Source organism: Cupressus sempervirens, chromosome 5, assembly GCF_028749045.1.
Source record: "Cupressus sempervirens isolate cs-2001-9-10 chromosome 5, ASM2874904v1, whole genome shotgun sequence".
NCBI classification, from domain to species: Eukaryota; Viridiplantae; Streptophyta; class Pinopsida; order Cupressales; family Cupressaceae; genus Cupressus; species Cupressus sempervirens.
In genome coordinates, this window is record NC_143122.1 from 440886186 (window position 1) to 440901759 (window position 15574).

A 15574-nucleotide genomic window follows, 5' to 3' on the forward strand; every position below is an offset into this window, starting at 1 on the left:
ATACCCAAGGAAATAGAGACTATAAGGGAAAAGGTAAAAAATCATGTTACATTGCACCTAGAACTCCACCACACAATGGTATAGCTAAAAGAAGGAACATATCTATCATGGATTATGTAAGAACATTGATAATGGAAAATAATGTCTCACAAAAATTCTGGAGAGAAGTTGTAAGTACTATTGTTTATGCCTTGAATAGAGTACAAGTCAAGAATGATATTCATACAACACATTTTGAACTTTGGTATGGTCATGCACCTAATGTGAATTACTTCAAAGTTTTTGGAAAAAAAAAAAAATTCTGAAAGATACTAGAAAAGGTAAATTTGGTGTAAAAAGTGATGAAGGCATATTCCTAGGATATTCCACAAAGAGTAAGGCATATAAGAATTTTAATTCTAACACTAACAAGATTATGGAAAGTACAAATGTCAGAGTTGATGAATTTGTAGAAAAGAATGACGCTAAATACAAGAAAGAACCTGGAGATTATATATTTTGTATGTCTATGATGGCATGTGCACCAAAATGGTGTGAAAAAAAGTGGACACCATGAAAAAAGAGTCAAAAATACACATAATAAGATCATGGAATACTTTTGATCAATTCTAAAAATAGGCCTTGGCTTGTTATCAAGCTGAGGGAAAACATTAAAAAAATTGAACTTTTACATAATGCAATTGCGTTATGCTTAAAAAAAAGTGATCATGTTTTTAAGAACTAGGAGCTTTGCTTCTAGTTCTCCATAAACCCATTAGGTTATGAAGAACCATAAGAAATGAGAGTGAGATATATAGAGATAGGGGGGTGATGGAGATTCAAGAGAGGGGAGAGAGAGAGAGAGAGAGAGAGAGAGAGAGAGAGAGAGAGAGAGAGAGAGAGAGAGAGAGAGAGAGAGTTCATATTGCTCTATAGATAATTCAACAACACTTTTCACTTCTCTTTTTGAAAATTTTTTTTTTGAGTACATGTGCATTGAAGACCTTCTATCACTACTTGAGCTACTAGTAGATGGTGAGTATTCATCATCATCATCATTTGACATAGGCTCACATACATATCTTACTTATTTCCTTTGTTTCTTTCCCCTTTCTATCTCCTTAGGTCATTATTTGTAACTTTTGTCATGGATTCAAGAAGCTCTTCTCATTCTTTTCTATTAACTAGGTGGGATTTATCTCTTAATTTTGAGTAATTAGTTAATGGTTTCATTCTTAACAGAATTCATTACCAAATTCTCCATAGCTAGTTTTCTTCTTGATCACTACAATATTTTCTCCTTAACTAAAATTTTTGTTATCACTTGATATAAAAGCACACTTTTCTCTTTTCCAATCCTTTAGGCATATGATTGAGCCTTAAGATCCACAAAATATTTGAAATCTAGATCTAGTAGAAGAATAGATTTAGATCCCCAATTTTAAAACTTCATCACCTAGTAAATTTTCAAGTTTGAATGACACCATTTGAAATTTTTTATTGGCACCAAGAACTTCTAAAATAATAAGCATTTTAAGGTAGGGATCCCACATCATCCTCATAAGATGAATGCCTAAACTACTTTCTAGTTGTTCTTTATCTAATGATTTTGAAGGGAATAACATTCTTACCAGAAAATTTAGTTCCCAAGCACATATTTTCCTTTTGGTTGTGTGGATAAAATTTCATTATCAAAATCCTCTTGATGTCTTTTTTCAATGTACATAGAAATGTAGGAACACTGTAATGTGCTATGTGTTATCATCTTTAGTTATTATTGTTAGAGTGTACATAACTATAAAAAATTTATCGGCTTCACAAGCCATAGACTCCAAAAGACCACTAACAATTTGATGCCTTCTATCTACCAATAATTTGAATGATGGATATGCAATATATCTAAGGATAATCATATACAAACCTTTCTTGAATAGACCATCTCCTACTAAAAGCATGTGAAAATAGATGGCAGCTAAAACATATGACTCCTTTTTCTATATTGTGTGTGATAGTTTTCAAGCTCCAATAGTCTCATATATTGATAGGCTCTAATGATCCCTTAGATTGTTGAGATAGTGAAGACCTAGTTAACATTCACCTTGGTTGCAATTAAAACATGATATACATGTGAGCCTAGATGTCAGAGGATGATGATGAAAACTCACTGGCTACTAGCAGATCAAGTAGTGATAGAAGATCTTCAATGTACATGTACTTAGAAATAATATTTTAAGGGATCTCATGGGATCTTAAGGGGTCCTAATGTCCCTTTCAACACACTATGGCATCTCATAACCCCTTTCAACACATTAGACCCAACCAGTTTGATCTTGTTCTTGCTCTTGACAATTTGAAGAATTTTGTGAACTAGGATTCAATGGTTGTACAGAAGATTCATGGGAAATCCAAAAGAAATAATTATTTCACATAAACAAAAATATTTACCCCATTTTGGTTGCATTTTCATGCCCTCCAAATATGATGGTGGTGGCATATATTAATAGGCTCTGATGATTCATAAGATTGTTGAGATTGGGAAGACCTAGTTAACATTCACCTTGGTTGCACTTAACACATGAAATGCATGTGAGCCTATGCCAAATGATGATGATGATGAATACTCACCATCTACTAGTAGCTAAAGTAGCGACAAAATGTCTTTAGTGCACATGTACTTAGAAACAATATTTTAAGGGATTTTATGATGATTCCTAAGATTATTAATATTGGGAAGACCTAATTAACATTCACCTTGGTTGTACTTAACACATGATATGCATATGCACCTATGTCAGATGATGATGATGAATACTCACCATCTACTAATAGCTCAAGTAGTGATAGATACCCAATACCTGTGGTAATATATGCAATATGGATTCCAAGGATAGCCCAACTTCATAAAATAAGAAATAAAACATACCATCATAGAAGTATCATACATACCTATCTAGTGATCCTATTGTCCTAAAGATGGCTTCTCATGTCACATGATGATGGTGATGAATACTCACCATCTACTAGTAGCTCAAGTAGTGATAGAAGGTCTTTAGTGTACATGTACTCAGAAACAAACTTGAGAGAGATCTTATGGGATCTTAAGGGATCCTAATATCTCTTTCAACATTCAATGACCCCTTTCAATATATTCAAGGAAAAAAGTCTCTGGAAGCACTTATATTTTTTAATAGAGGAGATACACCAATTAGATCTACAATAATCTTAGACATCTCACCTCAATTGATGTCATGTTGGTCTTAAAGCTTTCTCCCAACTAGACCTCCTTGTCCTTTTTATAATACCTACATGATAATAGAAATATGAAGTTTAGTGATAAGCTCTATAGATACCTTAAAAAAGAAGGTGCATTGAAACACAACTTAACATGATCTTATAAAAATATATGCTGTGGTTTCACAATGCATGCCCCATTTCACTTAGAAATGGGGGACACCTAACTTATTTTTTAGCTTTTCGGATCCCTAGTCTAGGGCTTAAGTCTTTTTTAGGATTTTTCATAGTATCCTGGCCTAATTTGGCTCTCTGTCAGAAAACCCAGTTACCATAAACCATGTTTCTAAGGGGGAAAAAATCAAATTTGTAATATAAGGGGATACTATTACACCTAGTGCACCCCTAAAGGTGCACTAGTGTGCAATTGATAGGAAAAAAAACATAATTCCCCTTGGAAGTGGGCACTTGCGCACCTCCAAGAGGTGCCCTCAATCCTAGGCCTATAAAGCCAGAGATTTTGCCCCTCTCCTCACTCAATTCTCCTTCAAGTCAAAGTGAAGAGCACACCTCTACACTTCTAGAGGTCTGCTAGCTCTCCATTACCTATACACACGACACAAATGTTAAAATATAAACCAAGGAAAAGGTGCGTACCTTACGCACCTGTGCAAGGTACACACCTTTGCATTAACAAAAAAAAACACAACTCTAAATTTTTTTAAAAAAAACCTTTACCAAATATAAAGGTGCCCATGTGTGCACCTATCCAAGGTGCACACATACATACCATTACTAAGGTTAAGTATTCCTAAAAGTATAGAAAGGGTGTGCACTTAACACACCCCACAAGGTGCACTAAGTGCACACTCTTTCCTTAAGCATTTAACATTCCTTGTGTCATAAGGGTTCACACATAGCGCACGCCATGAGGTGTGCAAGGTACACACCCTTATTATAAAAGGTTTTTTGTATAGGCAAGGGTGCACCTAGCGCACCTCCAAGGTGTGCAAGGTTTGCTTTTTTTTTTGTCTTCCAAAGGGTTTTATTAGCTTTTTAAGGTATTTTTAGTAGTTTTTTAAGGATTAGGATTTCTGGGTCATTTTTTTTGTAATTAGGTTATATTTTAGTTTATTTTTCTTCACCTCCAAATTAATGGATATTTGTTGTGGGTAGATAAAATGGCTTCCTCCTCATCCTCCCTCGCTGCAAAGATGGCTCCAAAACTAGTAGTCTTCAAATTCCAAGGTGTTCCAACAAAATTGTGCTTCCAAGATGAATATTCAAAGATCTGAGGTACTAAGCTGGCCATATTAACTAGAATGTGTTCCTTTTTTTATGCAACAAACCAACTAAGAGGTCTCCAATGGTATTTATGCTTATCAAATTAGGGCTAGTTAATGCAATATCACACCAAGTTTAGTACAGTCTTCAGAATTGATCATGGCATTGACAAAGAACTATGTTACAGAGGAGAGGGTTGTGAGAAGTATAAATGGAGAGATCATGCTAGATCTAAGACCTAAGAATATAGAGAAGGTATTCCATCTTTCAAGAGTAGATAAGTACATTAAGTTAACATATCATCAAGTAGACAAGTGGTACAAAGAGCATGGAGATGAGGCATCATAAATCATTCAATCCTCGTATCTCATTAAGGAGATTCCTCTTGGATGAAAAGTAGGAAAATAGATATGGAAAGGGGCCATATGAAAGATGATATCAGATATTCTATAGTGGTTTGAGTAGAGTTATGGGGTTACCAGCATTAGGACACCTAAACATATGGATGGTACACTTTATCAAGACCATCAAAATTGCAAAGATGCCAATTGATTGGGCTTCAAATCTCAGTGATAATTTAGATGAGAAACTGGTGGTAGTCAAGAAAAACCAAAGGTTATATATGACATCTTATTTGGTGTAGCTATTGCAACAAATTATCTAGGATTGTTCAAAAGGGGTGACATGCAAGATGCAAATGTGTGGCCTTATGTGGTATACACCTAGTTGGTAAAGAAAAATATTTTGGAGCACAATAAGGAGTATAGAATAGTGAATGATACCTTCATTTTTGCAATCATTCAGTTCATCAAAGGAGATTATGTGAAAAGGATGTTAGACGAGCTAGCGAAAAATATTACAAATATTAATGCCTATTACATCTAATTTAAGACATTCACTTATTTGAGGGTAGCATGAAAGAATGTCAATCCAAAGAATCTCCCTAGGTATCCTTGTGATAGACTTATATTATTAGAGATTGCATGACAACTCTTATCTGCATATGGGAGAGTAAGGATGCAACATAAGAAGACCTGGGTATGGCCCATCACTATAGGTCTGTTTAGTGTTAGCCGAAAGTAGGATATTTTCACTTTTGAGTATGAGTGGGATCAGTATCCATTGGAGGAATATAAATCTCCTCATCCCTATTTTGATAACATTGACAGAGTTTAGTACTTGGTAGGGAAATAATTCCAACATGAAGATGCCATAGAGGACCATTGGATGAATGCAGTGTATGACTATGAAATCTGAATAAGGGATTATTGTAGGATGACTCTCTATTTGGAAGCCAGTGCCTTGAAAATAAAGGTCCCTTTAAAGATAGTGCAACAAGGCACTTAAGAGGTCCTAGATCCATTATACAATAGATATAAGATATATGATCGACCTATTATGAATGCATAAATTGATGAAGAGGAAAATGCTGAAATTAATCATAGGGCGAGGCATTTCATCAAATTAACCAAGGATTGGATCAAAAGACCATTCAAGCTAGATACAATTCCAAAAACTATGGTTTTCCAAGGTATAGCCTATCCAATGAAAGGTAGAGGGGCTAAGGTGATAGTGCCCACATTCATGGCTCAGTCTCCAGTAAGGCTAGAAATAGTGCATCAATTTGACAAAGAAGTTGGATATTTTAGGGTGTAGAAGGGTAAAGGCAAGAGGAAAAGGAATTAACCTCAAAAAGATGAGCTTGAAGGTAACTAAAGCACCAAAAAACCAAATGATAGAGAATGTATAAGGGGAAGAAAATCTAGAAGTTATCCAAACTTAGGATAATCCTCTAGTGCCACCACTAGAACAAGGGCAAAGAGCTGAAACAAAAATGCAAGAAGTGTATCCACCGACACAAGAGGTAGAAGCATCCCCATCGGCTGCCAAGAGAAGAAAGATGAAAACTCCAATTAAAAGGAGACAAAAGGTGATAAGAAAGGTTATTCCCTTTCCATCAATTCCAGAAGAGGAAGAAGAGGATGATGAAGATGAAGAAGATAGCCTTCCCTTGAGTCAGAGGACTCATCTTGCTAGGGCTATAGAGTTAGAATGATGAACAAGTTCCACTATTACACCACCATCCATTCTTACACAACCTATTTAGTCTACAAAATCCAAGGATGAATTACACTAATGGATTGATAAGAAAGAGGATGATATCTTTTAGATGTCAGATTTGATTTCATGTCGGTAGGCATTGAGTTGGTAGGTGACAAGATAAGGGATATACTGATAAATCAACCTCCAAAAGAGGATTGGAGTCAATTGCCTCCTTAGCCACAAGGACCCAAAAGTGCTCCACCATCATCAAGTCAAGATTTATCTCACTTCAATAAAGGTTTAGCTACTCCTCTTCCCCTGAGTAATGAAGAATAGGTGCAAGCTAAATAGGAAGAAGAGCCACAAAGAATACCTTTTGATGAAGTGTTGGAGGAAGGAAAAATATATGAGGAACCTCAATAGGCTTCCCAAGATATAAAGGTGAGGACTATCAACTTAGTAGAAATAGAGATGCCTGATGTGGATCCCTCACAAAAGGAGAAGACTTTAGAGAGGAGTGATAAGGGAAAAAGCATAGCAGTACAATCTCCATCTTCATCTAAGGATAAATATCTAATGGAAGATGCCCCAAGATGCCTGAGGAAAGAGGTGATGGTTAGACACAAAAGGAAGCTATTTTGTACTGAGGAAGAGGGAATGGGAGAATTGATTGAATCTCTCAAGAAACCTGAGCCACTTGTAGGTGATGCAAAAACACTGGCCTTTGTCATGAGTGATCAAAATCAAGACTTGTTTGCCCATGTTGCTATCCCTCCTCTGCATGTAGATATTGAGGATTTGACCCCAAAAGATTATCAAATCATCGTGCTTGGAAAAACCATTGTGGATATTGCCAAATTAATGGTCACTACGAGAATCAAAGAAGTATTCAGGCACTTAGAATAGGATGAGACTGAAAATTTAAACCTTTAGAATCAGAATGAAATCCTATGGGGATATTTGAATGAAGTAGTTGGTCCATTGGATCCTAAAAATACCAAAGAGACTCTCAATGTGGCACTTGAGAAAAGGGATAAGGAGAACATACAACTAGATCCATTTTTGAAGGCTTGTCAGCAATGGCAGGAAAGTTTTGAAGAGAAAGGTGTGCAGATCATACAAAGAAATCTTAAACTACTACATCACATGTAGAACAATGCAAATAAGTTGATTGCTATATTGAACTAGGATTTTGGTTAATGGATGAAGTACATACCTGGGGTAAAGACCTACAAACGTTATAGTCAATAAAGGGTCAAAGGTATTGAATGTTGATGGATGTCTATATTGTAAATGAGTTAGAGAAAATAGATGATTGGATAGAGAAGATTTCAGATGGCAATAAAGTAATGGAAACATTACATGTAGATATTTATAAGCTCAAGGATCAAACCCAAGAACAAATTTTGGAGGTAGAGAGACATTACAGTGATGCTTGCTTGGACATTTTTAAAGATGATTCAAGCAATAAACTAATAAATGTAGAAGCAATTGTTAAACAATTCTAGAAGACTTTTGAAGAAGCTTCCACTAATGAGGATATTAGATAGGCATTTAAGACCGAAGAACCATTGCTAGATTTGGATGTGAAATTGGGAGATTTTGTAGAGACTCGCATAGAGGTGGACAACTATAGGAAAAAAGTAAAGGATAAATATAATGCTTTAGATTTTTTGGATGCAACCCAAGTCATAAATATTATAGAGAAATTCAAGAGCAAATACCTAGAAATAGCTTTGGTATGAAGGGGAACAAAACCCAGGAGGTAGAATTTTAGTTTTGATACTTGGTAAAATTTTACATTTTTTGGACCTAGCTTTTTAGTTGCACAAGCTTCCAAGGTGTGCAAGCTTATGAGGTTCCCTAGCTGCACTACTTCTGAGGTGTGCTTCTCCCATGGTGCATCAATTTTTTTGTTGAAGAAATCAGAGGTGCGTTGATAGTTGAATGCTAGTTCTAAATTTAGAGCTTTCCATGCACCAAAAATGCATTCTGACAGCAATTTAACTCCTACAAGCATCCAATGAAGGTTGAGCTTCTATTTTTTGCACCTCCAAAGATTCCCACATCATCTAATGGCTTTCTTCTTCTTATTTTATCATGATTTATTTGTTTTAAGACATGTAAAGACTTGTTTATCCATTAAATGATATAAATAAGGATGGAGTCCTACTTAGCACCAGTTAGAGAGTCATTTTGTACATAAATAGATTTTTTTTATTAATTTAGAAGCATATGTTTTCATAAGGAGATCTCTCACTCTCAAAAAAAATCAAGGAGAAGATTTCCTATAAATTCAAGAATGTAATATGTATTCGAAGCCATTAGTTTGATGCAATAATATATGCTATTGGTGCTCTCATTCAAAGTGTAGTTATTCTTTCCTGAGTGTGTTATTTTTTGTGAATGTATGTTCATGGAATGTAATGGAGCCAATAGTTTTATTGTGTTATTTTCATTGAGCAATATTTTAATTCTGGTGTTTGCTACGGTTTTATAAAGTTCATTGACGTACTTTTTTGGAGAAGAGATCATCATATTGATCTTGCATAGCTTTTTTTCTCACATGAGAAAACTTTTTGTGGCCTTGTGACCTAATGAAAAGTGAAACATTTTATGATTATTAAATTCTCATCGATGATTGCATCAGTGGAATTGAGGAAGCATTGCTACTATTTTCATTGGTTACCTATTGATCTTTTTAAAGGCTTAACTCGTAGACGTGTTATTTCCATAGCTTATGGCCATTAGGAATTTACTTTTCAAGTCATTTTCTTAAACTTCTTATTACCCTATCTTTGTTATTTTCTTTTACAAACACTTGGTTAATTTAGAAATTCATATAGATTCATTGTTAGATTGCATTCATTAAAAATAGAAAAATACAAAAAATATATTTCTTTTTGTGTGGTTATTCTTTTGAGATAGCATGAAGATTAAAAATCTTATCCAAAATTGGTGAGAACTAGCAAAGGCCTCCTTGTGAACACTCACATTTATCTTCTATTGAGTGGATTCTAATAGGTTGCAAGATCACCCAAAACCTTGGAGTTGATCCCAGATCAACTTTTCAAGAGAGGAGTTCGAAAGGATTCCTACCATTAAGCATCATGAAAAATGACAACTCAACAATATATAGGAGGGATTCCAATAGAAAAAAACATTCTAGTTGTTAGAAACCATATCAAACCTTGCTTGATTCAAAAATGTTATTTTTATCTTGACTTGATACCTCTCTCCATCTCTACCAGTATTTTCATGTTCTTTCTCTTGTCACTCTAAAGAATTTTATAAATTAAGATTCAATGGTTGTACAAAAGATTCATGATAAATCCAAAGGAAATATTTATTTCTTAGAAATAATAGTATTTAACCCACTATATATGCCATTAGCATGCAGAGTCATAACTACATACTTAAACAAAAATACTTATACAAACATTTGTTACAATGGAAACAAGCTCATGTTTACAAGAGAAAAAATGATTGCAACATATGAAATTAAGTGTAATACATATGATAATGATGGCTACATTTCCATGCCCTCCAAATTTGGTGGTGGGGGAATATTGATGAGCTTTGATGATTTATAATATTGTTGAGACTGGAAAGACCTAGTTAACATTCACCTTGGTTACACTTAACACATGATATACATGTGAGCCTATGCCAGATTATGATGATGAATATTCACCATCTATTGCTAGCTCAAGTATTAAAAGAAGGTCTTTAGTGCACATGTACTTAGAAAATTTGTGATGAAGACGAAACCTGCAACTAATGGACTATCATGGAAAACTTGTGATGAAGATGACACCTACAACTACTGGACCATCATGGGAAACTTGTTATGAAGATGGCACCTACAACTAATGGATTGTCATGGAAAACTTGTGATGAAGATGACACCTCCAACTACTATTATTTCATGGAAAAATTGTGATGAAGATGAAACCTACATTCACCAAAGTGCTTATCAATATATTTCACTATTTCAAGATCTACACTAAATTGGCTATCAATGTCGAGCATCAATTTTTATTTCATCTTGGAAAGAGCTCCAATAAATTGTCTAGTCATTTGAGAAGAATATTTTTGTAGGTTTCCTTTTTTTTCATGGTGATGCACCCTTGGCTTAATTTCAAACCCTTCTTCTTCCTATTATCGACATACACACAAAAACCTATCACTAAATTATCCTACATGATAAAAATCAAAGAGAAAGTTTAGTAAAATGAATCGATGTACCTTTGAACCTTCACAAGAAGTCTCTGTCATTTCTTCAAAAGATGATTTATCTCTTGGTTCAACCACAAGAATCTCTCTCCTATATCTCGACTTTACATTGTATTGTTGCATTGCAATTAAGTCTACCTTGTAGAGGTCACCATTTTGATTAAGAAAAAATTCATTGATTCTAAGACCCAAAGTCTGAGTTCCAGAAGCTAAACTTTCCTTGATAGAATTGGCATTTGAATCTTTGTATAAAACCCACTATGCATCATCCCTTCACCACACTCTTTATTTTTATAAAACCCATTGTGCATCATTTCTCCAATCACTTACTTGATGAAATAAATCCATTTTAGGAAATTTCTTCATTAATTGAGCCTAATTAGGCCTGTTAGGCCTCTAAACAATTGACTATACTTTTACATAGACATAATGCAATCACGTTATGTCTAGTAAAGTCATACTAGACATATCATGATCAGGTTATGTCTAGTATGATAATTTAGTCATATAAAGAATAACACGATCATGTTTTTTAACAAAAATGCACGATAGTGTTTAGGCTTGGTAATAGGCTTGTTTAACTACCCAGAGGATTGGGTTGATGTTTTCCCTCCATTTTTTGTTGGTTTAGACATTTTTCAACTTCTAAGATTAATTCTCGTCTTTGAATTCATTAGGTTTGCAAATGGTGAAATGGGTATCTCTCAAATTACCAACATAAACTCACACATTTTATTACCTTTCTAACCATATTAATTTTTTAATTTTTGGATAAGATTATCATTGTGAAGTTGGTTTTTCTATATCATTTTCTTGATAATCCTCTCAAACATATGTCTACCATTTTTTAACTAACTTTTGATCTACTTAACCAAACAAAAAATAAACTAAATATTATTGTTCTACACTTGATTCTATACACTTTTAAAAAAAGAAGTTTTGATGCAAGTTATGCCCAACTCATGAACATGTACCAATAGTTCAGGATGGAGTTACTTCAAAAAATTATAGAAAAACAATTTCCTATCAGAAATTTATGAAAAAATACACAACTTTGAGATCTCACTCTTACCTATCATCCTACCAAAAGGGTTGTTCAAAATACTAAATATAACTAGATGTTTTTTTGAGTGCACAGAAATAACTATGTTATGTTTTTCGACAAAAAACATGAGAAATTTTTTATGCGCGTGGGATTTTACCCTCTTAATCATATCCTTAAAAAAAAAATCTTAGTAGTTTAGAAATAGATACACATTACTACAATTTTTGTTTTTCACACATTTTCTCATTTTGAGTGCATGAGCCTCAAATGGGTCTTTCAAGATCAAGTTTACATAATTTTAGAAGAAAGATGTTCACTTATACCCCTTATTTGCACACCATCTTGGTGCACTTACCCATGAAGGAGAACCTAATACCATGCTTAAACCTATGAGACTAGCTAAAGAAATATAGATTGAGGACATTGCTGAGTCTTAGTAGAGGAGTGTTGTTGAGCAATAATAACCTGTTGAGTGTCAGACTATTGATGTTGAGCAATAGGCAATGACTGTGACCAACCATTAGTTAGATGAACCTATGATACAACTAGAGATACAACAAGAGGGACATGAGGAGATTTAACATGTTGAACCAAATAAACTACCATAAGAATTAAGAAGGTAGGAACCTAAGCTAGAAAAGTATGTAAGAAGACATCATACACCAGATCAAATCATTGGAGATAAAGATTCAAGAGTTATGACAAGAAACAAATTGAAGAATGATACATGTTTATTGTGTGATTTTGAACCCATAAAAATTAAGGATGCACTTGAGAATTAAGATTGGATAAGAGCTATGAATGAGGAAATTGATCAAATTGAAAATAAAAAGACATGGACACTAGTAGAACCTAAACCAAAGAATAAGAATGTGATTGGAACACAATGGTTATCCAGGAACAAGATGAATGAGAAAGGTGAAGTCACAAGGAATAAGGCAAGACTATTTTGCAAGGGATATGCAAAAGAATAAGGTATTGACTATGGAAAGACTTTTTCTCTAGGTGCAAGGTTGGAAGGAGTAAGAACTTTGCTTGCATATGCTACTTACAAATGTTTTAAAGTATGTCAAGTGGATGTGAAGTCTACATTTCTGAATGACATACTAGAAGAAGAAATCTACATTGAACCATCTAAAGGTTTTTTTGAGCCTAGAAAGAGAAACATGGTATGTAAGTTACACAAATATTTGTATGGTTTGAAGCAAGCCCCTAGATCTTGGTATGAAAGGATACATAATTATTTGACAAAGATTGGTTTTGCAAGAACTAATGATAATGGAAATTTGTACCTAAAAAGTGAATAAGAGAACAAAGTATTGTTAGCTAAAAAATTTGTTGATTATATCATATTTGGAGGACAAGATTCATTGCATAAAAATATTTGCAAATGAAATGAAGAAAGAGTTTGAGATGACAATTTTTGGAAAGATTAAATTCTCTGTTGGTTTATAAGTTTATCAAAAGAAAGGTGGAATACATTACTCAATCAAAATATATCACAGAGATACTGAAAACCTTTGGTATGGAAGATTCAAGACCAATGGAACACCTATGGCCACTAGACATAAAATCTTAAAGAATGATGATTCTGTAGAGGTAAATCAAACATTATACATATAATTGATTGGAAAATTGTAATATGTTGTTCATAGCAAACCTAACACTGCATTAACAGCTGGAATAGTTGCAATAGTTTCTGCTAATCCCAAGTAGAATCACATGATGGATGTGAAAAAGAATAATGATATATCTGAAAGGGATAGAAGACTATGACTTATGGTACAAGAAGAATGACAAGTTTGAGCTGAGGGTATATAAAGACGTTGATTGGGCTAGAAAGGTTGATGAAAGAAAAAGCATTACTAGAGGTGATTTCTTTCTAGGAAAGAGGTTAATTTCATGGAAAAGTAAGAAGAAAAGCTGTATTTCATAGTCTACAATAGAAGCTGAGTATGTTGTTGCAACAGTGAATTGTTCAAACATTGTATGGATTAAACAATTATTGAAAGGTATGAAGCAAGAGATTACTAAAGTTGTAGTGATTGTTGCCCCACTTTTCATCCTATACCTATTTTGAAAAAGTGGAAATTTAACTTGTATCATGTTTAGTCTGGTCGAGTTAGTTGGTCCTTTCCTCCTTAAGTGATAAGTATCTCCATTGGGTTTCCATCTTCTCCCTTCTCCCGCATTCCATAACTAGGTGGGTTTCCTTATCATCATGAGTCTTGTGGGTAGCTTAGAACCTTGGTCAATGGAGATTCTTGGATTATGTTATCTCAAATGAACTTACTCACAACTCATTTTGATCCAGGCATAAGGAAAATTGAACTTGCAAAAAATCTAGTTTCATCTTCTCCTTGGTGGGTTTTCGCACCCTGAAGCTGAAACTCTGTGGAGATTTATAAGTACAATTTGTGAGCTTGAAGAAGGAGAGTAGGATTATATTATGGATTGATCATTCAAGTATTGCCATATATTTACTATGGGAATCATTCAAAATTCACTAAGATGATCAGAATAAGATCCGACAGAAAACTCTGAAACAACTTCTCCTTAGTGGACTTCGAACCAAGAAGTTAGTTTTCCGAAAAGGCATTTACAGAAAGGTAAAGTAAGTCAATGGGTACCATTTTTCACTTTCAAAGTCTCTTTAATATTTTCCAAATGCTTGAAGTCAAGTGATTTGGGCATAGGAAGCAAAGCAAAGACAAATGCGAAAAAGTGGAAATTGCCTTCTCCTCTGCGGGGTTTCTACCCTCGAGAGCAATTTTTTGCATCTAATGGAAAATTACTCCTGCAAGCATGGTTATTTGGAAAATTGATCATGAGATGTTTTGGGAAAGTAATGGAAGCAAATTTGTTACATATGTGAAAGTATTTTAAACAGAATTCAGCTAGGCAGGTTTTCTTCCAAGGAGTACTCTATTTCTATTTCCCCAAAACTGGATAAAAAGGGGAAAGTAAGTCTGTAATTAAACAAAGTTACTATTGGGTCAATGAAAATAGTGAAAAGATAGGGAAAAATCCATTAGAACCCTCACATTTACTAATTCAAAAAATTTATCCTTAAATTTTCTCATGTGGCACGAATCATGAAAATTAATGGACAGATTGAGGGTTCTTATATAAAGATGAAGATAGCAGATTTTTAAATTACTGCTTTCTCTTTTGAACTGTTATGTTGTTGTATTGAATAGTGTTTTCAAAAAAATTCAAAGTTACAAGGTTCACTCCTTGCACTATTTGTAATTGTTGAATTTTAGTTTACCTCTATATCAGACAAAATGGCAACAAGATTTACCAGTTTTGATGGACTGGGTGGAATCAAGTCTATATGGCAGAATATCACAGACACTTCACTTCATTTCTTTGACATGGAAGATTTCCAAAGAAGGTTGAGGATGGAACTAATCCATCCCATAAAGAAGAAACTTTGAGGAAGTGGACTGGTATAAACAACCAGATTTCTAGTAGTAGTACAAGCCCTGGAGCTAATCGTTGAATGTATCAATCACTACAACTTGAATACTAAGCAAATCTTACTGCCTAATCAAACAATGTTAATCTCAATTGATAGATAAGCAGTAGTCAATTTTCTTTGGATTCCAGAGAAAGAAGAATTCTCTAAATTGATAGTAGGAGGAGCTATGTCAGAATTCTCTCTGAAGAAAATGGTACAACAAAAAGAGATTATGAGGTCTTGGTTTCAGCAACCAAGGGGAGCTAAGAGTAAGGTTCCTAAAACCCTTTTCA